Source organism: Thalassophryne amazonica, chromosome 1, assembly GCF_902500255.1.
Source record: "Thalassophryne amazonica chromosome 1, fThaAma1.1, whole genome shotgun sequence".
NCBI lineage: Eukaryota > Metazoa > Chordata > Actinopteri > Batrachoidiformes > Batrachoididae > Thalassophryne > Thalassophryne amazonica.
Window position 1 is genome coordinate 24,769,408 of NC_047103.1, and position 23,118 is coordinate 24,792,525.

At 40.9% G+C, this 23,118-nt stretch overlaps 1 long non-coding RNA gene across 1 annotated transcript; it reads right to left on the reverse strand.

Moving 5' to 3' along the window:
- Positions 1-2,211: 2,211 nt before the first annotated feature.
- Positions 2,212-22,092, reverse strand: LOC117519133. The gene is made up of 4 exons (XR_004563184.1): positions 22,081-22,092; positions 17,732-17,738; positions 8,068-8,072; positions 2,212-2,404 (listed from the first exon to the last, which is right to left on the reverse strand). It is a non-coding gene; the product is annotated as an uncharacterized LOC117519133 (long non-coding RNA).
- Positions 22,093-23,118: the final 1,026 nt, after the last annotated feature.

The following is a 23,118-nucleotide window of genomic DNA, read 5'->3' on the forward strand; positions in this document are numbered from 1 at the left end:
TGGTTTTGTAGCCACTGTCCTCAAGCACCACGATGAGGTCAAAGGTTAGGCCACCTATGGCTTCCCAAAGATTCAAACCCGTTGTGTTTATGTAGCAGAGAATGAAGCCCCTGTTTGTGGTTCGAAATCCAAACATCACCCGCAGGCTGCGGGGGGGTTCTTATCAGAGCCAGCAGACCTTAACCTGTCAGCTCCCTCTTTTCTCCGGTTGTCCGCGGATCATTCCCATCTCAGTGCGTGTCCGACTGGAGCCTTTCCTCTGACACGTCAAAAGGAGATGACAGAAATATGTGATATGCCTATGCAACCTTTTGATGCCCCGTGCAGACACGAGCGGGGACTCCAGAGTACATTGCTTGACCCTCTTGGGGTTGGTGGGAGGTTTTTGGATGGGAGCTCTGGTACAAGCGAGCGCTAGGACAGGATCTGGACCATAATACTGTCATCGTCTATTTTACCACTGATGACCTGATAGTGTTTTCCCTCCACAGAGAGATGGGTGTGGGTATGTGTGCGGCTCCTCTCCCTCACATTGTGTGGGAGTGAAAAGTAGCATTTGATGGAAGAAGTCATAAAGTCTGGAGTCGTAGTCACATTTCCTTGACAAGGTGAGGTTCAGAGTCGATCTACAGGAGGGGACAGGGAGTACGTGGAGGTGACACACCTCACGCACCTCCTCCCCACTTCCATCTCTGCGCCAAGTCCTCCCACCCCGTGCCTGGGGAGTCTGGCATTGGGTGGGGGCCAGGGCTCCCGACGCCAGCCTCAGGACTCAGCGCTGAGGGAGAGGTCACTTGGCTTGCTTACACAATGGCATTATCTCAGTTCCAGCTTCGGCTACTGCAGCGGTGAGCACTTCCTGTCCCTCTGCAAGCACTTCCTGTCCTTGGCGTAGCAGCACAAACTGTCCGCCTTTCGAGCGAGTTCAGAAACGCGGTTGAGCTGCTGGTCGCCGCTCTTGCTGTAAACGTCTACGTGTGGGTGGCTTTCTTGGGAATTGCACAATGCGTTTGCTGGCTCCTTTAGGCAGGCGTGTTAGTTTAAATCAGAGCGACGGAAGGTATATATGTGTTAGCACTCAGCGCCCATCCCCTGAGCCGCTGCAGCCGGCGAAGCCGGAGCTGGACAAAGACACACAAGGGCAAAGTGTTTTGAGTCTAAACAATACTCTTAATTAGTGTAGGATTTCTGCTCTTTTCATATACAGCTTCACATTAAACCTTCAGGTTGTTGTGGTTTTTTTTAATCCTCATTGTACCTCCGGGGCGGGACCAGGGAATTTACAACAGTCCTGTGTGTCTCTGCTCGTAAAGCTCCACAAATTTTCCTTCAAGTCCTGAGTCTACAAATCACAGTGTGGCAGTGGGCTTTGTCAAGCAAAAGAAAATACTGTATTTTTCGGAGTATCCCTTACCAAAAAGTAGTATATGCAAGTATGTTTCAAGTATACTTCTAGTTTACTTTTTATATACTTATCAGTACTATTTTTTGGTAAGGGATGAGTCACATCTGTCAAAAATGTGTCTTGTGGAAGGAAAAAAAATACCTGTTGCTCTGGAGTGTGAGACACTTTTTTCTGCATGTGGAACACACTTTTTTAACACAGTGTTTCCCTGAGGGCAACTTATAAATTCCAAAAATAATCAAAATGGACAAATAAATGGGAGAGACAACATACTGGATGATATTTGATGCAATTTGAGAAATGAAAAACATCAAATGGACACAGATGCAGAAATGAGCAGTGGATTGTTGCAGGAATCCATCAGATTGGGATGTGCAACATAGAGACTTTTATACTGCAAAAATGATCACGAGGGATAAATAGTGCAGCAGATAAGATAATATTTAAAGAGGAATCTTGTAAAAGGTGATGCAAGCATCAAATTTGGCACAAATACTCCTTAGACATTCCTCTTTTGAAACAACAACAACAACAAAAAAAAACAAACAATTGCCCACTTGAATTCTCAATCGGTAGTCAGGGGTCAGTTGAAGAATTATACAGGGGTCAAAATTTAAAGATGCTCCAATCATATTGAAAACTATATCACATTATTTGCCTGATCATAAATATTCCAAAAAGGTATAGTTTGGACAATCTATGACTGAATTCTATGGCGTTATTGGATAAAAACAGCAAGAATGGTGACAAAGGTCAGTTTCAGTTTATACAGGGGTCAAAAGTTAAATTGCTCCAATTTTGGTTAAAAAGTGATGCAAATTATTGGTTGAGTTAATAGGCTTTTAAAAAGAAATAGTTTGGACCATGTGTCATGCTTAGTTATCACGTTACGGGGTAACATATGTCACATGTCAGAGAATCCAATGGACTTTGACCTTGTTCGACCTTTACTTTGGAGACCAAACATTCAACACTGTCAAAACTCTTCCATTTATTAATCTTAGCAGTCGTAATAATAATAATGGGGAGGTGATGGTTTAGTGGTTAAGCAGTGGGCTTGAGACCAGAGGATCTTCGGTTCAAACCCCCTTTTGGCTGGAAAATCACTAAGGGCCGTTGGGTAAGGTCCTTAATCCCCAAGTTTATCCCGGTGTGTAGTGAGAGCCTTGAGTGGCAGCATGTGTGTGTGAACAGGTGAATGTGAGGCATCACTGTAAAGCCCTTTGAGCTTCTGATATAGATGGAGAAGTGCTGTATATATGCAGCCCATCTACAGTAAAAATAATAATAAAAAAAATTAAAAATATGGTATTTCAAATAGACCTGAAAAAGGACAAAAAAAAAAAAAAAAACCCTCAGGAAGGTCAGCAGAAGATGGATTCTGTCCTACTGGGCAATAGCAGAATTGCAGTTTGAGGAAAGAGAATTGTTGTGCCACAGAAAGGTTTGGGCACCCCTGATGATTTCTAGGATTTTCCTTTATAAATCATTGGTTGTTTGAATCAGCAATTTCAGTTAAATATATCATATAGCAGACAAACACAGTGATATTTGAGAATGATGAGTTGGTGGTGTTTCAGGAAGGTGGGCTGAATGATGAGCCAGAGGCGTGTAAAGAGAAAGAAGGAGGTGACGATTGTCTTGATTCTGTAAATAGAATTCACACCTTCTGCCTAAGTTTTTCAAATCTTATTATTTATGCACCCTGGAATTCAAAGTGAGTTTCCATTCTGCCTTCAGCTGTCAGTCAAACTGCTGAAGGTATATGAGGATCAGCACACAAGGAACACATGCAAGGTGACGACAAAATTAAGGATGATTTTCAATTTGGTGTCTTTTTTTAGGTCTTAGATTTATTTGCAGCTGAAGGTGCATGACAGTTACAGACCAAATGTCAAACTGTAGATGTGAGAGATCATCGAAAGGTTAAATTCTGCTCAAATGTAGGATGTGAGAGTTGACTTTTGGTCATGTTTTTTTCCCCAGAGTTACAGTTATTGGTTACAGAAATTGGGAGCTTGAATTCTTGAACTCCTGTTTTTTTATCTGCTAGGATGTTTTTTTTTCTTTGTATAGTACTTACTTGCACTGATCCCTGTCTTTATGGATGAAGCACTGTTGTCACTGTTTTTTTTTTTTTAATCGTGTTTTAAGTGTTGTCTGTGTGTGTAGAGAAAACTGACTTACTTCACTGTAAAGCAAATCTATACCTCACACTAACTCACTCACTCATCTTCAACCGCTGGAGCCTATACCAGCAGTCATAGGGTGTGAGGCAGGGTACACCCTGGATAGGGCGCGGGTTTGGACGTCAGGTGGGAATCGATCCCTGCTGCTGTGAGGCAACAGTGCTAACCACTAATCCACTGTGCTGCCCCACCAAATCTATCTTTGGATACAAATAAAGTTTCTTTAATTCTGGCGAGTGATGCAAAAAGGCAGAAACTGATTATCCTGTTGAAATTCATGATGAATCAAGACCTCTCAGAGAATTCCATCCTTTTCTGTAATGTTAATAAAATGTGCCTGACTGTTTTACAGAGAAGATGAAAGCTTACCGTTACAGGTGTACATCTTATTTCAGCAGCTGTAATAAAAGGAGGCTTGTTATATAAGTACAAGCAGTGGTGACCACTAAAACTGGGCTTTGGAAACAAAAGAAACTGTCAAACAAGCTCATTTCAAGCTGCATAAAAATTCAACTGCACTTGCTCATAATTTCCACCATGCATGTGATGATAACATTATTCTCTGCAGCAAGTCCAGCAGGTTGCAGTTTTCAAGCTTTTCCAAAGCGTAAGAACATCATTTCTGCAAGCTAAAAGAGGATACTTGAATTACAGAGCAGGTAGCTCAGTGGGACAGGACATTGGATATGTGGATTTGGAATTGATTCTTGGTTTATGCTACCTGTCCACATCCTTAGACAGAACTCTTCATCATCGTTGTCCCAGTCCATCAAGCTGAAAATGGGTGCTGGCTTTGGAATCCATTGGACATACATTGCAGAAGTCCAAAACAAACTCTTTCATGCAAAATTGTGCTCATAGGAATGTCATTTTTACATATGGAGTTATGGAACCATGGGTGGCTCCATGGTGTGATGGATGGATGCAGCAATGCGTAGCGCTAGTGCGTTCTCCCAGATCTGACCAGACACATTCTTTAGACCACTCACAGAATATGTCTTGGACTTCATTTACATCAACCATTAAGACTATTACTCTGTGTTAAATCTGTCTGGAATAGCCAGTTGGCAAAAAGTGCATGACCTTGCATGAAGGAGACTCATGAGGGAAGCCACCAAGACACCTGAACAGGGCTGAAAGAATTAAATACTTCATTGGCTATGCCTTGACAAACTCTGTACATCATAGATTTGACCTCTTTTCTTGTATGAAAATCCAGATTTTTTTGAGTGTTGATATGTCTGCCCCCTGGTGGTTGGATTATGAAAAATTAGGAAGACCTGTGATATTTACATACAGATTAAAATGTTTCAAAACCTCTGAAATGCTCATATTCCAAACATTGTTCTGGGCTCTGCTTGAAAAGGACATCACAATATGGGCCGAGACATACAGCAGAAAGGGAAAGTAAAACTGAAGTTCAAGAATAGATAGAATGTGGGGCTCGGGATGGTGCTGAAACTTTTCATCTGTACTTCAAATTAGTGTTGGTTCATTCAAAACACTGCTTCGGAAAGTGTAAAAGCCCTTGAAACACTCATGTTTCGAACACGTCTTTGGCGCTTACATAAAAATGAAGACATCACGTCCTGTGTCACCACCTGGTGGACAGTTCCACCAGGTGTACATGCACTAACACCTATGTTGGTTTTTTTTTTAATAAGACTATAGGGTGCAAAATACAACTGATTTTCAGAGAATATGATGAAAAGGTTGAGCAGTGCCTTCAAAAGACCAAAAGGTGCAGGTCTGAGTAAAGAGAAGAATCTGGAAAATTTTAACATTTCTTTGTTACACTGCAAGACTGATCATTTTAATTGGAGTTTATCTGGATCAGTGCATCTGGAAAGTTTTCACAGTGCTTCACTTTTCCCACATTTTGCTATGTTACAGCCTTATTCCAAAATGGATTTGACATGCAATACCCCATAATGACAATGTGAAAAAGGTTTTTTTTTCCTTTAGATTTTTGTAAATTTATTACAAAAACAAAACAAACAAACAAACAAACAAAAAAAAAAACAACAACTAAGAAATCACATGTACATAACGTATTCACAGCCTTTGCCATGAAAATAAAAATTGAGCTCAGGTGCATCCTGTTTCCACTGATCATCCTTGAGATGTTTCTACAGCTTAATTGGAGTCCACTTGGGGTAAATTTAGTTGATTGGATATGATTTGGAAAGTCACACACCTGTCTACATATAAGGTCCCACAGTTGACAGTGCATGTCAGAGCACAAACCAAGCATGAATTCAAAGGAATTGTCTGTAGACCTCTGAGACAGGATTGTCTCGAGGCACAAATCTGGGGAAGGGTACAAAAACATTTCTGCTGATTTGAAGGTCCCAATGAGCACAGTGGCCTCCATCATCTGTAAATGGTAGAAGGGTCAGATCCACCAGGACTCTTCCTAGAGCTGGCCGCACATCTAAACTGTGCAATCGGGGGAGAAGGGCCTTAGTCAGGGAGGTGACCAAAAACCCAATGGTCACTCTGTCAGAGCCCCAGAATTCCTCTGTGGCGAGAGGAGAACCTTCCAGAAGGACAACCATCTCTGCAGAAATCACCAATCAGGCCTGTATGGTAGAGTGGCCAGACAGAAGCCACTCCTTGGTAAAAGGAACATGGCAGCCCACCTGGAGTTTGTCAAAAGGCACCTGAAGGACTTTCAGACTATAAGAAAAAAAAAAAAAGAAATCACTGGTCTGATGAGACAAGGACTGAACTCTTTGGTGTGAATGCCAGATGTCATGTTCGGAGGAAACCAGGCACCATCCCTACAGTGAAGCATGATGATGGCAGCATCATGCTGTGGGGATGTTTTTCAGCAGCAGGAACTGGGAAACTAGTCAGGATTGAGGGAAAGATGAATGCAACAATGTACATAGACATCCTGGAAGAAAACCTGCTCCAGAGCACTCTTCACCTCAGACTGGGGCGATGGTTTAGCTTTCAACAGGACAATGACCCTAAACACACAGCCAGTATATCAAAGAAGTGGCTTCAGGACAACTCTGTGAATGTCCTTGAGTGGCCCAGCCAGAGCCCAGAACTGAATCCGACTGAACATCTCAGGAGAGATCTGAAAATGACTGTGCACTGACACTCCCCATCCAACCTGATGGAGCGTGAGAGGTGCTGCAAAGAGGAATGGGAAAAACTGCCCAAAGATTGGTGCGCCAAGCTTGTGGCATCATATTCAAGAAGACTTGAGGATGTAATTGCTGCCAAAGGTGCATCAACAAAGCATTGAGCAAAGGGTGTGAATACTTATTATGTACATGTGATTAATTAGTTTTTTATTTTTAATACATTTGCAAAATTTCAAACAAAATGTTTTTCATGTCATTATGGGGTGTTGTGTGTAGAATTTTGAATGAAAAATGAAATGACTCCATTTTGGAAAAACGCTGTAACATAACAAAATGTGGAAAAAGTGAAGCGCTGTGAATACTTTCTGGATGCACCGTACCTGGATCAACCATTCATAAAGTGCTGTTTTATGACACCCGCTTACAAAGACTGCAGTTCAACAGTGGAACTGGTGGATGCACTGCAATGCCAATCCAGTCTTAAAATCACCCAAAACAGAAGAAGAAGAAGAAGAAAGTAGTAGTAGTAGTTTATTCCTCTCGATTCTCTATTCCATTTGAAAGTGGATAAAAATAGGGGGAATTTTTTTTTCTTCCCTTACTGTAGCATATTTGTACTCCGTATCTTCTTTTGACTGATTGTACTTGTTTTGAGCAAATCCTGTGGTGTTTAACAGCCAAATCTAAAGTCACCTGAAGATGCAACGGTGACTGTAGTTACAAAAAAACTGCATTTAAAGCAAAAAATATCAAATATTTGTGTGCTGCACAATGATATAGCAGGAAGTTTGTGTATTGTAGTTTAACAATTCTAATAATTATTGACACTTTTCTCCATAACACATGTAGTAAAACGTTTGATGTTCAGTAATTTGAAAACCTGATCTCCTCGATGCTGTCGTCTTGATTTCTCTGTCCTTAGTAGAAAAGAGCAAACTGAATGTTCTCACCAAATACACTTTGATTCTTTTACGCTTCCTTTCTGTTTAACTGTTGGATGACCCCTGGCAGCACGCAAACCCGAAGGTCGCCACATCTTGGTGGCGAGAGACTTTCAAACATCGTCACATTAGCATGAAGATAATTGGACACGAGTTTCAGTTTAATAAAACAGAGTTTGAGACAAAGAGATGATCTTCAAATTCAAATTGTTTATTCAGTGGATCGTTCGTGGGAGGCACGGGGGGGCAGGTTGGTGGACTCCAAAAAAAAATGCATCCTTTGTAGAATAGAGCAGCCAATAAACACAACAGGGACCAAGCAGATTCCCACCTGATTCCCAGCAGATCTTTGACAGATTAACACCTCCGAAACAATGACACGAGAGCAAAGTCTGCTTCCTCTGTGTCCGAGACAGACAACATCCCAGCGTTACCCTTTCTTCAGGGCTGAAGTCCCGGGGAAGGAAACTTTCCCAGCAATCCCTTGAGGGAGGGGGAGGTATATGTCACGGATAACACATTAGCCCTTTTTTAAATAGAGATCTTACTATACTCCTGTTCAGAAGACCCCTCATTATGACACCTTTGCTTGTTCATTGTGAAATAAATGCAGTGTAGTACTGCCCCAGAGAGCCTGCTGGTGTTCCAGAATCAGAGGCCTGACATGGATGGTATCAAAAAATATATACGTACAAATATCCTGAGCACACTGGAGAGTTTTGGGCATGTAATCAATTCTCTCTTGGTAAGGAATAAGGAGTTCCTGGACCTTGCTGTCACCCCAAATTGTGCCATATAATTTGGAATGTGGCCCCAGAGAATACGTTGCACCTTTTTTTTTTTTTTTTTTTTTGCATTAACAGCACTTTTATTTTGGATTTTTGTGCATTGTTGTTGTGTACTTTTATTATTGCCACTTCTTCTTTTATTACTGTGGTTTATTTTGTTTAGTGCTTTTGATTCCTGGGAAAGTCCTATATATAAATAGTTATTATTATCATCACTCATTCACTCACTCATCTTCAACCGATTACTCCAATTAAGGGTCATGGGGTCCTGGAGCCTATCCCAGCAGTCATAGGGCATTAGTCGGGGTACACTCTGGACAGGACGCCAGTCTGTCGTAGGGCCACATATAGACAAACAAACATATTCACACCCACATACACACCTACAGACAATTTAAATTTTTGAATCCACCTAACCTGGCTGCATGCTACCCGGAAGGAACCCACGCAAACATGGGGAGAACTTGCAAATTCCACACAGAAAGGCCACAGGTGGGAATCAGTCCCATGACCTTCTTGTTGTGAGGCAACAGTGCTAACCACTAAGTCACTGTGCTGCCCTAGTTATTATTATTATTATTGTTACTGACCTGGAGCTTGTGTCAAAAACAATGCATAAGACTGGACCTCTTCAGTAATCTCCACGCCCACCATCCTGTTCGGGAATTGATCAAGAGACAATCTTCCTCACCACCTAGGAATCGCCACAATGATCACTGATGAACACACGTTTTGGTATATATTTCACACTGCAGTATAAGTCGCTGTACTGCCAAAGCTAATAAAAAAAAAAACTGTGACTGTGACGGAGGCCAGCAGGAGTCGCTTTGCAATAGTAGTCACTCGGTAAACCTCACTCTCCAACATCTATAAGGACTCTCTGGCTACTGGGCATAGTAGCCGCCTCTATGCCGGAGAACATGAGTTCGCAACCTGAGGGGAGCAAGTGGGAGGAATCAACACAACAGCATAACGCAGAGGAAAGCCACTATATTCAATCAATCAATCAATCAATCAACTTTTTTCTTATATAGCGCCAAATCACAACAAACAGTTGCCCCAAGGCGCTCCATATTGTAAGGCAAGGCCATACAATAATTATGAAAAACCCCAACGCTCAAAACGACCCCCTATGAGCAAGCACTTGGCAACAGTGGGAAGGAAAAACTCCCTTTTAACAGGAAGAAACCTCCAGCAGAACCAGGCTCAGGGAGGGGCAGTCTTCTGCTGAGACTGGTTGGGGCTGAGGGAAAAAACCAGGAAAAAGACATGCCGTGAAGGGGGGCAGAGATCGATCACTAATGATTAAATGCAGAGTGATGCATACGGAGCAAAAAGAGAAAGAAACAGTGCATCATGGGAACCCCCCCACAATCTACGTCTAAAGCAGCATAACCAAGGGATGGTCCAGGGTCACCCGATCCAGCCCTAACTATAAGCCTTAGCGAAAAGGAAAGTTTTAAGCCTAATCTTAAAAGTAGAGAGGGTATCTGTCTCCCTGATCTGAATTGGGAGCTGGTTCCACAGGAGAGGAGCCTGAAAGCTGAAGGCTCTGCCTCCTATTCTACTCTTACAAACCCTAGGAACTACAAGTAAGCCTGCAGTCTGAGAGCGAAGCGCTCTAATAGGGTAATATGGTACTACGAGGTCCCTAAGATAAGATGGGACCTGATTATTCAAAACCTTATAAGTAAGAAGAAGAATTTTAAATTCTATTCTAGAATTAACAGGAAGCCAATGAAGAGAGGCCAACACGGGTGAGATATGCTCTCTCCTGCTAGTCCCGTCAGTACTCTAGCTGCAGCATTCTGAACCAACTGAAGGCTTTTTAGGGAACTTTTAGGACAACCTGATAATAATGAATTACAATAGTCCAGCCTAGAGGAAATAAATGCATGAATTAGTTTTTCAGCATCACTCTGAGACAAGACCTTTCTGATTTTAGAGATATTGCGTAAATGCAAAAAGGCAGTCCTACATATTTGTTTAATATGCACTTTGAATGACATATCCTGATCAAAAATGACTCCAAGATTTCTCACAGTATTACTAGAGATCAGGGAAATGCCATCCAGAGTAACGATCTGGTTAGACACCATGCTTCTAAGATTTGTGGGGCCAAGTACAATAACTTCAGTTTTATCTGAGTTTAAAAGCAGGAAATTAGAGGTCATCCATGTCTTTATGTCTGTAAGACAATCCTGCAGTTTAGCTAATTGGTGTGTATCCTCTGGCTTCATGGATAGATAAAGCTGGGTATCATCTGCGCAACAATGAAAATTTAAGCAATACCGTCTAATAATACTGCCTAAGGGAAGCATGTATAAAGTGAATAAAATTGGTCCTAGCACAGAACCTTGTGGAACTCCATAATTAACTTTAGTCTGTGAAGAAGATTCCCCATTTACATGAACAAACTGTAATCTATTAGACAAATATGATTCAAACCACCGCAGCGCAGTGCCTTTAATACCTATGACATGCTCTAATCTCTGTAATAAAATTTTATGGTCAACAGTATCAAAAGCAGCACTGAGGTCCAACAGAACAAGCACAGAGATAAGTCCACTGTCCGAAGCCATAAGAAGATTATTTGTAACCTTCACTAATGCTGTTTCTGTACTATGATGAATTCTAAAACCTGACTGAAACTCTTCAAATAGACCATTCCTCTGCAGGTGATCAGTTAGCTGTTTTACAACTACCCTCTCAAGAATCTTTGAGAGAAAAGGAAGGTTGGAAATTGGCCTATAATTAGCTAAGATAGCTGGGTCAAGTGATGGCTTTTTAAGTAATGGTTTAATTACTGCCACCTTAAAGGCCTGTGGTACATAACCAACTAACAAAGATAGATTGATCATATTTAAGATTGAAGCATTAAATAATGGTAGGACTTCCTTGAGCAGCCTGGCAGGAATGGGGTCCAATAAACATGCCGATGGTTTGGACGAAGCAACCAATGAAAATAACTCAGACAGAACAACCGGAGAGAAAGAGTCTAACCAAATACCGGCATCACTGAAAGCAGCCAAAGATAACGATACATCTTTGGGATGGTTATGAGTAATTTTTTCTCTAATAGTCAAAATTTTGTTAGCAAAGAAAGTCATGAAGTCATTACTAGTTAAAGTTAATGGAATACTCAGCTCAATAGAGCTCTGACTCTTTGTCAGCCTAGCTACAGTGCTGAAAAGAAACCTGAGGTTATTCTTATTTTCTTCAATTAGTGATGAGTAGAAAGATGTCCTAGCTTTACGGAGGGCTTTTTTATAGAGCAACAAACTCTTTTTCCAGGCTAAGTGAAGATCTTCTAAATTAGTGAGACGCCATTTCCTCTCCAACTTACGGGTTATCTGCTTTAAGCTACGAGTTTGAGAGTTATACCACGGAGTCAGACACTTCTGATTTAAAGCTCTCTTTTTCAGAGGAGCTACAGCATCCAAAGTTGTCTTCAAAGAGGATGTAAAACTATTGACGAAATACTCTAACTCCCTTACAGAGTTTAGGTAGCTACTCTGCTCTGTGTTGGTATATGACATTAGAGAACATAACGAAGGAATCATATCCTTAAACCTAGTTACAGCGCTTTCTGAAAGACTTCTAGTGTAATGAAACTTATTCCCCACTGCTGGGTAGTCCATCAGGGTAAATGTAAATGTTATTAAAAAATGATCAGACAGAAGGGAGTTTTCAGGGAATACTGTTAAATCTTCTATTTCCATACCATAAGTCAGAACAAGATCTAAGATATGATTAAAGTGGTGGGTGGACTCATTTACTTTTTGAGCAAAGCCGATAGAGTCTAATAATAGATTAAATGCAGTGTTGAGGCTGTCATTCTCAGCATCTGTGTGGATATTAAAATCGCCCACTATAATTATCTTATCTGAGCTAAGCACTAAGTCAGACAAAAGGTCAGAAAATTCACAGAGAAACTCACAGTAACGACCAGGTGGACGATAGATAATAACAAATAAAACTGGTTTTTGGGACTTCCAATTTGGATGGACAAGACTAAGAGACAAGAGAGCATATTATGACTTATATTCTGGAAGATACAATATATTGTCAGAAGCATCAGGGTTCCTGTAGCAAGTCAAGGGTGGAATCACCCACCATACTACAGACATCCCTTTGGTCCTGGATGGCAAACAACAGGTCCATCCCCACCTCTTGAAAGTAACCATTTACAACCCCAATTCCGATGAAGTTGGGACGTTGTGTATAATGTAAAAAACAGAATACAATGATTTGCAAATCCTCTTCAAACTCTATTCAATTGAATACACCACAAAGACAAGATATTTAATGTTCAAAATGATAAACTTTATTGTGTTTGTGCAAATATTTGCTCATTTTGAATTGGATGCTTGCAACACGTTTCAAAAAAGCTGGGACAGTGGTATGTTTCCCACTGTGTTACATCACCTTTCCTTCTAACAACACTCAATAAGCATTTGTGAACTGAGGACACTAATTGTTGAAGCTTTGTAGGTGGAATTCTTTCCCATTCTTGCTTGATGTACGACTTCAGTTGTTCAACAGTCCGGGGTCTCCGTTACCGTATTTTGCACTTCATAATGCACCACACATTTTCAATGGGCGGCAGGTCTGGACTGCCAGCAGGCCAGTCAAGTACCCGTACTCTTTTACTATGAAGTCACGCTGTTGTAACACGTGTAGAATGTGACTTGGCATTGTCTTGCTGAAATAAGCAAGGACGTCCCTGAAAAAGACGTTGCTTGGATGGCAGCATGTGTTGCTCCAGAACCTGGAAGTACCTTTCAGCATTGATGGTGCCATCACATATGTGTAAGTTGCCCATGCCATGGGCACTAACACACCCCCATACCATCACAGATGCTGGCTTTTGAACTTTGCGCTGGTAACAATCTGGATGGTCTTTTTCCTCTTTTGTCCGGAGGACACAACGTGCATGATTTCCAAAAACAATTTGAAATGTGGACTCATCAGACCACAGCACACTTTTCCACCTTGTGCACATCCATTTCAAATGAGTTTGGGCCCAGAGACAGCGCTGGTGTTTCTGGATGTTGTTGATGTATGACTTTCGCTTTGCATGGTAGAGTTTTAACTTGCACTTGTAGATGTAGCGACGAACTGTGTTAACTGACAATGGCTTTCTGAAGTGTTCCTGAGACCACGCGGTAAGATCCTTTAGACAATGATGTCGGTTTTTAATGCAGTGCCGCCTGAGGGATCGAAGGTCATGGGCATTCAATGTTGGTTTTTGGTCTTGCCGCTTACGTGTAGAAAGTTCTCCGGATTCTCTGAAACTTCTGATTATATTATGGACTGTAGATGATGGAATCCCTAAATTCCTTGCAATTTAACGTTGAGAAACATTGTTCTTAAACTGTTGGACTATTTTTTCACGCAGTTGTTCACAAAGTGGTGATCCTCGCCCCATCTTTGCTTGTGAATGGCTGAGCCTTTTGGGGATGCTCCTTTTATACACGGTCATGACACTCACCTGTTTCCAATTAGGTGTTCTTTGAGCATTCATCAACTTTCCCAGTCTTTTGTTGCTCCGTCCCAAATTTTCTGAAATGTGTTGCAGGCATCCATTTCAAAATGAGCAAATATTTGCACAAAAACAATAAAGTTTATCAGTTTGAACATTAAATATCTTGTCTTTGTGGTGTATTTAATTGAATACAGGTTGAAGATGGTTTACAAATCATTGTATTCTGTTTTTATTTACATTTTACACAATGTCCCAACTTCTTTGGAATTGGGGTTGTAATCTCTTGCAGGAAAATGAAACATAGGCCCTGTCTAGCTGCTGGGCTCCTCGGGACTTAGGTAGAGACACGCTGGACTAAGTCCAGAAAAATGCACCACGTGGCCAAAATGTCATATCTTATACTCCCTCATAATGCAAGTAATATGCCTCTTCTTCTTCACCTAACTGTGAATTTATTGCAGAGAAAACAGCTGTTCTAGCTAGCTACTGTGGAGCGGTTACTACTCTCCATAATAGCTTAGCTACTTAGCATATACCTTCCCTTGGAATTTAACCTCTTAAACTTCTTTGTGTGGAAATAATGCATCCATGCTAATGTGCATTTATTACATGGCATTAATGGATTCAGCATCCAAATTGTAATAGTTTGTCCGTGTAGTTAATTTATATTTGTGTTTGGTTAGCTTAACAGTGATGATACAGCTACTCCTATTTCAGCACGTCAGTTCCTAACATGACCGTGTTCAGCAAATACTGAAAGAATTGTTGAAAATAAGAAGATAAAAGAGGGAAAAATAGTGATTTCAGTTTTGTAGATAATGCATAATGTCACATGCATGCCTGTGTTGAGTCAAAATGATCTGATTCTTTGCTTTCATTCAATTTCTTCTCTTTTAATAGAATGCAAAAAGTTATTTCAGTAATACTTGTGTGTCAAGGAGAAATCACTTGCGTGCAAAAAAGAAAAAAAAAAAAGGGTCTTAAAATAGGCTTATCAGTTTGGAATGGTCATTGCACCAGTGGAAACAATGGCATGGCGAGATGGGAGCTGAGGTTGACCCTAATAATGTGATCAACCTGACAAGGAACCTGGAGAACAGGAAGCCCACCATGCCTCTGTCTTTATGGATAAAGTCATAAAAATGATAAACACTGATCTCAATTAGCCTCAGTCAAGACAATGTAGTCGTCGGTGAGGGGGAGGATTAATGTCGACAGTGTCAAACTGAAGAGATGAAAGAGACTGATGTCCCGGGTTAATTACATTCAAGGAAACCCGGATTTTTCCTTTTTTCCTTCCGCTTAATGATGATTTCACCTGCCAATAAAAAAGGTCAACAGATAAATTTTATTTTTTTAAGTAATTGTGTTAAGTGAAGTGGTTGGTATATATGAAAGCTGCTGCCAATTTGGACATTATTTTACTTCTGTTGGAAGTCATCAATAAGAGGACTGCTTAAAAATGGGAATTTTGTGTGTCAAAATTTGCTAAAGTTAAACTTGATGCCACAAAATTTTGCACACTACTTGAGCAAATATATTACCTTGGGGAAATGCCCAAATTATTACTTGAATCAAGTAGTTCTTTTTTTATTTTTATTTCAAAATTACCATAATTATTAATTTAATTATTAAATAAATCTACATATTACGGTGTATTTATTATGGTATATTTCAATCTAAGGTACTTTCTTAAATATATCTAAATTTAATTTAACTTCACTTTGTGGTTAGCACTGTTGCTTCACAGCAAGAAGGTCATGGGATTGATTAGGTTAGGTGGACTGGAAACTTTAAATTGTCTATAGGTGTGCATGTGGGTGTGAATCTGTTTGTCTGTATGTGGCCCTGTGACAGACTGGTATCCTGTTCAGGGTGTACCCCGCCTCTCACCCCATGACTGCTGGGATAGGCTCCAGCTCCCCCCGTGACCCTTAATTGAAGTAAGCGGTTGAAAATGAGTGAGTGAGTATTTTAAATTCTCTAATAGATTTTGGTAGTGTTGTAAGGGGAACATTTATTCATTCATTTTCTATACCGACTTACTCCAATTAAGGGTCACAGGGGGCTGGAGCCTATCCCAGAAGTCGTAGGGTGAGAGGCGGAGTACACCCTGAACAGGACGCCAGTCTGTCACAGGGTGACATATAGACAAACAATAAGCGGAACACATCTTAAGAAATATATACTAACAAAATAGAAAGTTTTGCATGACTTTTACAAAATATATAGTACTGTAATCTTCTCTGCCTTGATTAGTTTTTTTTTTTAGTTATAGAATACACCTTGTGGTGCAATCTGGACACATCTTCAGTGATGTACCTGGGGTCATAGGGTGTTTCAGGTCTTACATCAGACACCCTCACCCGGGTGACCCAGCCGGGGGTGATCAGGCATGTGTCCAGGTAACGCACTACGCCATGCATCCCCCCTCTTCAACCAGAGCCAACGTGAAGCCTTTTCAGCAGCTTCCATGATGTTTTTTATGGCTCTCGGTCTGTGCAATCCGCAGATCCCTAGGAGTCCCAGGACCCGATATAAACATTGGCCTGTGAAACCCCTGCAACCCACTTCAATGGGTTCACAGTGAGCCTTCCACCCATTCCTCCGACATTCAGCAACCAGGTCAGCATACTTAGCCTTCTTCCGTTCCTGCGCTTCCTCCATCCGCTCTTCCCAGGGGACAGTTAGCTCCAATAGCACCACCTGCTTACTTGCCCCGGACATCAAGACCATATCTGGCCGTAGTGATGTTGTTGCAATGATGTCCGGAAATCTTAACTGCCTCCCAAGGTCGACCAGAAGTTGCCAGTCCCTTGCTGTTGCAAGCAGGCCCCCTGGGTCTTCTTTGGAGGCTGGGGCTTTTCACCTGCTCGAACAAAAATGATAGTGCCCTTGGAGGGGTACTGCCGCTTGCTGTTCTTGATGCCAGTACAGATGGTGTCTGCTACCACCCTTAGCACCTGGTCATGGCGCCAACGGTATCGGTCATCTCCCAAGGCCTTTGAGCAGCACCTGAGAATATGTTCCAAAGATCCCCTCTTCTGGCAAAGTTGGCAAAGTTGGAAAACTGGCAAGTCCACCAAGCCCCAGGTGAACAGGTTGGCAGGGCTCGGGAGGACGTCATACACTGACTGAACCAGGAACTTGAAGTGGTATGGCTCCATCTTCCAGAGTTCTGCCCAGGTGATCTTGCGGCCACCTCAGCACGTACCTTATCCTGGATTAGCTTATGCTTCTCCTTTCCACTGACTTTGCTGTAGCTAGAGTTAGAGTTGCTGCCCAGCCCTGCCCACCCAGTAGCCACTGTGCCCACCAGGATGCTGTGTCGCAGCCTTGCTTCTGCTCATTCCACTGTATTCACTATATATATATATATATATATATATATATATATATATATATATATATATATATATATATATATATATATATATATATATATATATATATATATATATATATGTAGGTATGTATGTTAGCTACCTATTGGTCACATGACTTTTGACCTTGGCAACCATGAAAGGTCAAACTAATTTGGAAGGGTGATTTCCAGGAATTGGTTAAAGATAAACCTATGGATATACAATAGTATAAAGTCATCAGAATTAGAATCAGAATCAGGTTTACTGCCAAGTGTGTGTTCACATTCAAAGAATCTCTTTGTTGAGCTTATACAAAAATAAGGATAACAAAACAAAAAGGTAATGATCATAAGCTAATGAACTATATTTGTACAGAAGATCGTCATTTATCATCTTTCTCTTGGTCAACCGGCCTATAGCCTTGGTGACCTTGTCAGGTCAAACTCAAGGTCTCAACTATTTAACTCAAACAGTTTGGAGTCAATAAACATGGTGCAAGGCTCCTGTGTCCCCATTAAGGATAATAAGGTGGGTCCACTTTGGAAAATATTGATGAATGTCAAGGACAAACAGAACCGTTTGACTCTGTGTCCCGTTACATTAGACACGGATGGGTGTTGCGCTCTCTCAGTGCCCTTTCTTGTCATTTGTAATTTTCAGTGCTAACAGAATGGGCATTCCATGGCAAAAAACAAACAAACAAAAACATTACATCCATAAGTCTTGTTGAAGTGGTTTTATTGTTTTCACGACAGCCAATGCCCTCTCACTGTAAATACTCTGTACAACTTGGCCAGCGTTTGACCCCTTTGCCCAAAAACAAAACAAAACAAAAAAATCCCACAATTCATCAAATCGGTTTTGCAGCGATCACGACTTTAAAGCCCGGCGGTTCACATCTGCAACATATCAGTTCATTTAAACTGAGTTTGATACCTCAGGTGATGAAAGATGATCAGTTAATTACTGATGAGACCTGGTTTTTCAAAATGTTTGGGGCCGACAGTGAGGCCTTTGTGTGTGACAGTCAGGGTTCGAATTGATTCCTTGGCTGCTCAAACACTGAACCCTTTCATGTGTGGCCTTGTTGAGGCGCTAAAGCGTATCAGCAGAACAAACTGCAGATACCCCCAAGGGTGCTAGCGGGACACCACATCAGCCCCGGACGACCTATGTCGATCAATAGCGTGTGTGACCAGTGGCATCGCGCCTCGCAAGAATCTGGATCAATAGAGCAAAGCAAAGGAGCTGCAGAGGAGCAGCTATCTCAAAGACAAGATAAGAGAAGCTGGACTGAGGTGGAAACGAAATCATGAGACCTGGTTAATGTCTGACTTCAAAAAAAAAAAAATTAAAAAATTTCCTTTTGTGCAACTTCATGCGCTGTCATTTCAGCAGATTACAGAACAAATACTCCCAAAGTCATTTGTGGAACTTCCTCACTGACGTGTTAACTTCTCCTTTGATGAACTGTGGTTAGATTCTCCCTTAAACAATTTTCCCACATCAACGCTTGACCCATTAGTGATACCATAAATGATCACGCTGTCGCCGATCGCTGCAGAAAAACTGATCAGTTGGAACATAATTTTAATTTTTTTGTTTTAAATTGGAGACTGAAATTTGGCAGCAGTACTTCATTCAGTGAAGCAACGTGAGAGAAACAGCCGAGGAATGTGTTACGTGTTGTTTTCACAGAGCTGCGGTTTTATGGAGGAAATGCACACGTGTGTGTGTGTGTGCTTCCTCCTCAGGTTGTTCCCTCTGATGGTGCACAGTGACAATCACTGACAGGACGAACACCTTCTTCAGGATGATGAGCTTAAGGCTCCTGTCAAACAACACGTTCTGTCAATTAAATGATTAAAGCAGACGGGGAGCTGAGGGGTGGGATCGAGTGTTCTTTACGGTGTGATGTTACCTTTTACCTTGTTCAGGGGTGAAATGAACTCGCTCCTGAAATGCAGCTTTGTACAGAACATTCTGGCAATCAGATGACAGTGAGACAGTGAGATCGCTTCATCAATACTTTATCTGAAATCTTCAAGGGGTTCCTGTGTTTGGCTAAAGCTCTCAGAGATCACCTGATGGAGATTATCTACCCGGGTCATTTACACACAATGGTCTGAACCATTCACGTCTGCTCGCGGCCCACCTCAGGTCAAACGGGTGCTGCAGCATTAAGGTGCATCCACATATAGCTGGCTAACTAAAAATCATCTACAGCAGGGCGTCATGTCCCAATTATGTCGCCATATCTCCACCAGAACATTGACATTTGCTGTTATAAATGCTTAGTTTTCAGCCTCAGGGCTCTTTATCTTTCCACGAGCACAAAGCAGCTAACTACTAATTTTCAGGAGATTCATTCAACTGATAATCCAAAATTGAAATTTGACAATAACATTGATACCTGCAGGGTACCCGATGAGCTGAGTAAAACAATAAAAAAAATCCAAGATGGCAGCCTACACCAACGGCAAAAATCAGAATTTCACATGATCTATTTGTTTGTTTTAATGTTTTTAGTCTTCTAAAACAGATGTTACCCATTACCCAAATGTAGTCTACAATTATACATTTTTTTTTATGTCATACACCAGTGGGTAACTTCTCACTTGGTCTACTCCCATTACGTCTACATCCGATTTTGACAGTTTTCCCCTTTCATCTACCTTTGTCTAAAAGTGCAGTTTTTATTATTTTATTATGTTTATTTTTCACTGGGTTAGGGTTAGGGTTTGGGTATTAGACAAACTAGGAGTACACGATGTGGGATTAGTGGTCACAATGAGTGTAGACGAAATGGGAGTAGACCAAATGGGTATTTTGCCTAGCACGAAATGGGAATTTCAGTGTAGACCAAATGGGAGTAGACCAAACGGGTATTTTGCCTAGCACGAAATGGGAATTTCAGTGTAGATGGAATGGGAGTAGACCAAATGGGAATAAACCCACTAGTGCTGGTTGTCCAAATGACATTAGCTGAAATGTATATCACAAATTTCCTTCCACTAAATTTATTGTATTTTATATTGTAACAATGAATAAAGAATAAATCTTGTCATTTTAAAGTAAAAATAGATCCTTTGTATTGTTTGTCCAGTTTTAATGTCATCTACTAACAGTTTATTCCTGCACATAAAATATTTTTATCCTTGTTCGGCTTGATAAAATGAAATGTTGTGCTTTATTGTGAAAAAGTGCTATGTCATATGAACATTTAAACATTATGATAATTTTTGACACACAAACAGGTCTCTCCAAAATCAGGTGTAGAATTTTCGAGAAAAAAAAAATCATTGACAGAAACAATATTCAATCACATCTATCAATAATTTTCACAGATATCGGGAATATGAAATTTTAGCTCGAAATTTGTCAGCTATCTTGAAAAATGCCGCCCATCGTGGAAAATTTTGAAGAGTACCTCAAAGTGAATGTTTATGCCATTTTATGCCATTTTATGCCAATCATTTCAAGGATTTGTCTTTTGTTTCTTCCACTACTAGTACAAAGCAACTATCAGTGGAACGCATGTGTCATTCCTAGTGTCATACCAAGTATAACTGCACAAATTTGGTGATACATCACAACTACGTCAATCATTGTATAAATTGGTTGTATCAGATGAGAGTAAAAAGTTGGCTTGGTGGTGTTGCCTCACAACAAGAAGGTCCCGGATTCAAATCTGAATTAATCCCTTCTATGTGGAGGTTGTTCGGTCTTGGGTGCTCTGGCTTCCTTCCACTTCCAAAAATGTGCAGGTTAGGTGAACTGGAAATTCTATATTTGACCATAAATGAGAGTGTGATTGTGTTTGTTTGTCCTTAGCTGTGTTTGAATTTAGGGGCCGCATCCTTCGAAGGCTGCCTTCCTCGACTTCATGCGGCATCACAGTGGTGTGACTAGGCTGTCGTTTGAAGACTCCTTGGTACGTATGTGACTAACAAACGCAGCCTTCTTTCCCCCTAAAATGAAGGATACAACAGGTGCATCCTTTGCATCATGAAGAGTCCTAAATCTTTGCACAATGGTTTCTAAAACCAAAATGGTTATTTTAAAATAAATGACACATTCTGGTTCCGTATGTACAATTATAAAGAAGCAATGTTTATATGTATAAGTTGGAAAAATTATTACTGAACTATGGATTACTCCCACTACACATGTATAAAATGCTTTGTGGGCTAGATCATCTCATTTCAGAACGGGCGGTTTGGCCTCTGTGGTGTCTGGAGGCCAGATCTTCATAAAATGCAGCCTTTGAAGGATGAGACAGCCTGCATGTGTCATTCTTGTGATAGACTACTAGCCTGTCCATGGTGTATGCTGTCCTTCCCCAGTGATTGCTGGGATAGGCCCCAACCCTCCCCTCACCACCCCCCACAACCCTTAACTGCAATAAGCAGGTTCAGAAAATAAATGAATTGAAAACATATGAACAGATTGATTGAGCATCATAATTTATAGTTTATTTTACTCTGCTTGGAGTCAGAAAAAATGCAGTCCCAAGACCAGTCCTGGTGTCAATTCAGCTTCACCTCCTCTAAAGATTTGGTCTTGACTCGATCTCCAAAATCGCAAAGTCTCGGTCTTGACTGGGACACAATATAGGTGGTCTCTCACCTTAACAGCAGAATAAATTTTACTCTGTAAAATTTTCTGTGTGTTTTAAGGTGATCAGGTGACCACTGGTGTTTGAATATTTCAAAAACACAAAAGCAGTTTTCTACGAAATTTGGTGGACTGGTACAAAATTGATGAGATTTTTTTGAGGGAGGCACCATTCTAGAATCATTTTACATTAATAATTTCATGGCTCTGATTGATTTCTATGTTATTTCCACTTTGACAAATGAGAATCACCTTCAACTTTCTTCAGGACAAATACAAGAATGTTAGACATCGTCTGATATCTCCAAGCGCCTTCTTGTTGCAAGTTTTCTTCTTCTGGTTTTAAGCCTTGGTTCTCTGTGTTTTTCTGCACAGATATCAGATTCGTCCCCTGTGGGATGAATAAACATTCAGATGATTAATCTGGATGAAATGTCAAACTGGAGCGAGAAGTTGCTTTTAAAAAACTGGTCTCCTGCTTAGTGTGAATGCATTCTCAGCAAAAACCATGTGAATGCTTTGTTGAATTTTGAGCTTCCAGTCACATCCTGGCATGAACTATCAGCTGATCACATCCCTGCTGCGATATTCTTACATGGTAACATGGGAACAACTCATATCAGGAAACTCGGGGAAAGTCCCTCCTGATATGATCATAAACTGTATCCAGACAAAAGCCTGCTACCTATATGCTGGCATGCTGCACGTACCAAACAATGGACACCCAAGAGGACGCTATGTGCAGCTGGGTGCTCATGTGCATGTATTCTGATCAGTTCCCATCCTGCAGCCTTTGCAGTAACTGTTGCATTCACTGCTGCAGCATCTTCTACATTTTTTGGCTCAGCATCATCCAAAACATGCGTTATCGCTGCAGGCTGTGGGGCGCGGTGCCTTATCAGATGGCCTTGTTGCCTTACAATAACACAGGCTCTATCATGCCTCAGCACACTTGAATCTGGCAACACAGAGTCACAGAAGAACAATAACTACAGCTTATAAAACATACACATAATGTTGCACGTCAGAGATGATCTTGAAGTTGTTTTTTTTTTTTTTTGTTAATGGCTATCTGCACATTGAGAGAAATACCACAGATTTAAAAAGGTTGTTAGTTTAAAAAAAAAATCTGAATTTTCAATGATTAAAATAGAGATAAATAATCATATTAAGGGGATTCATTTTAAAGTTGAGCAAAAACTTCCAATACGAAACTCTGTTGTGATG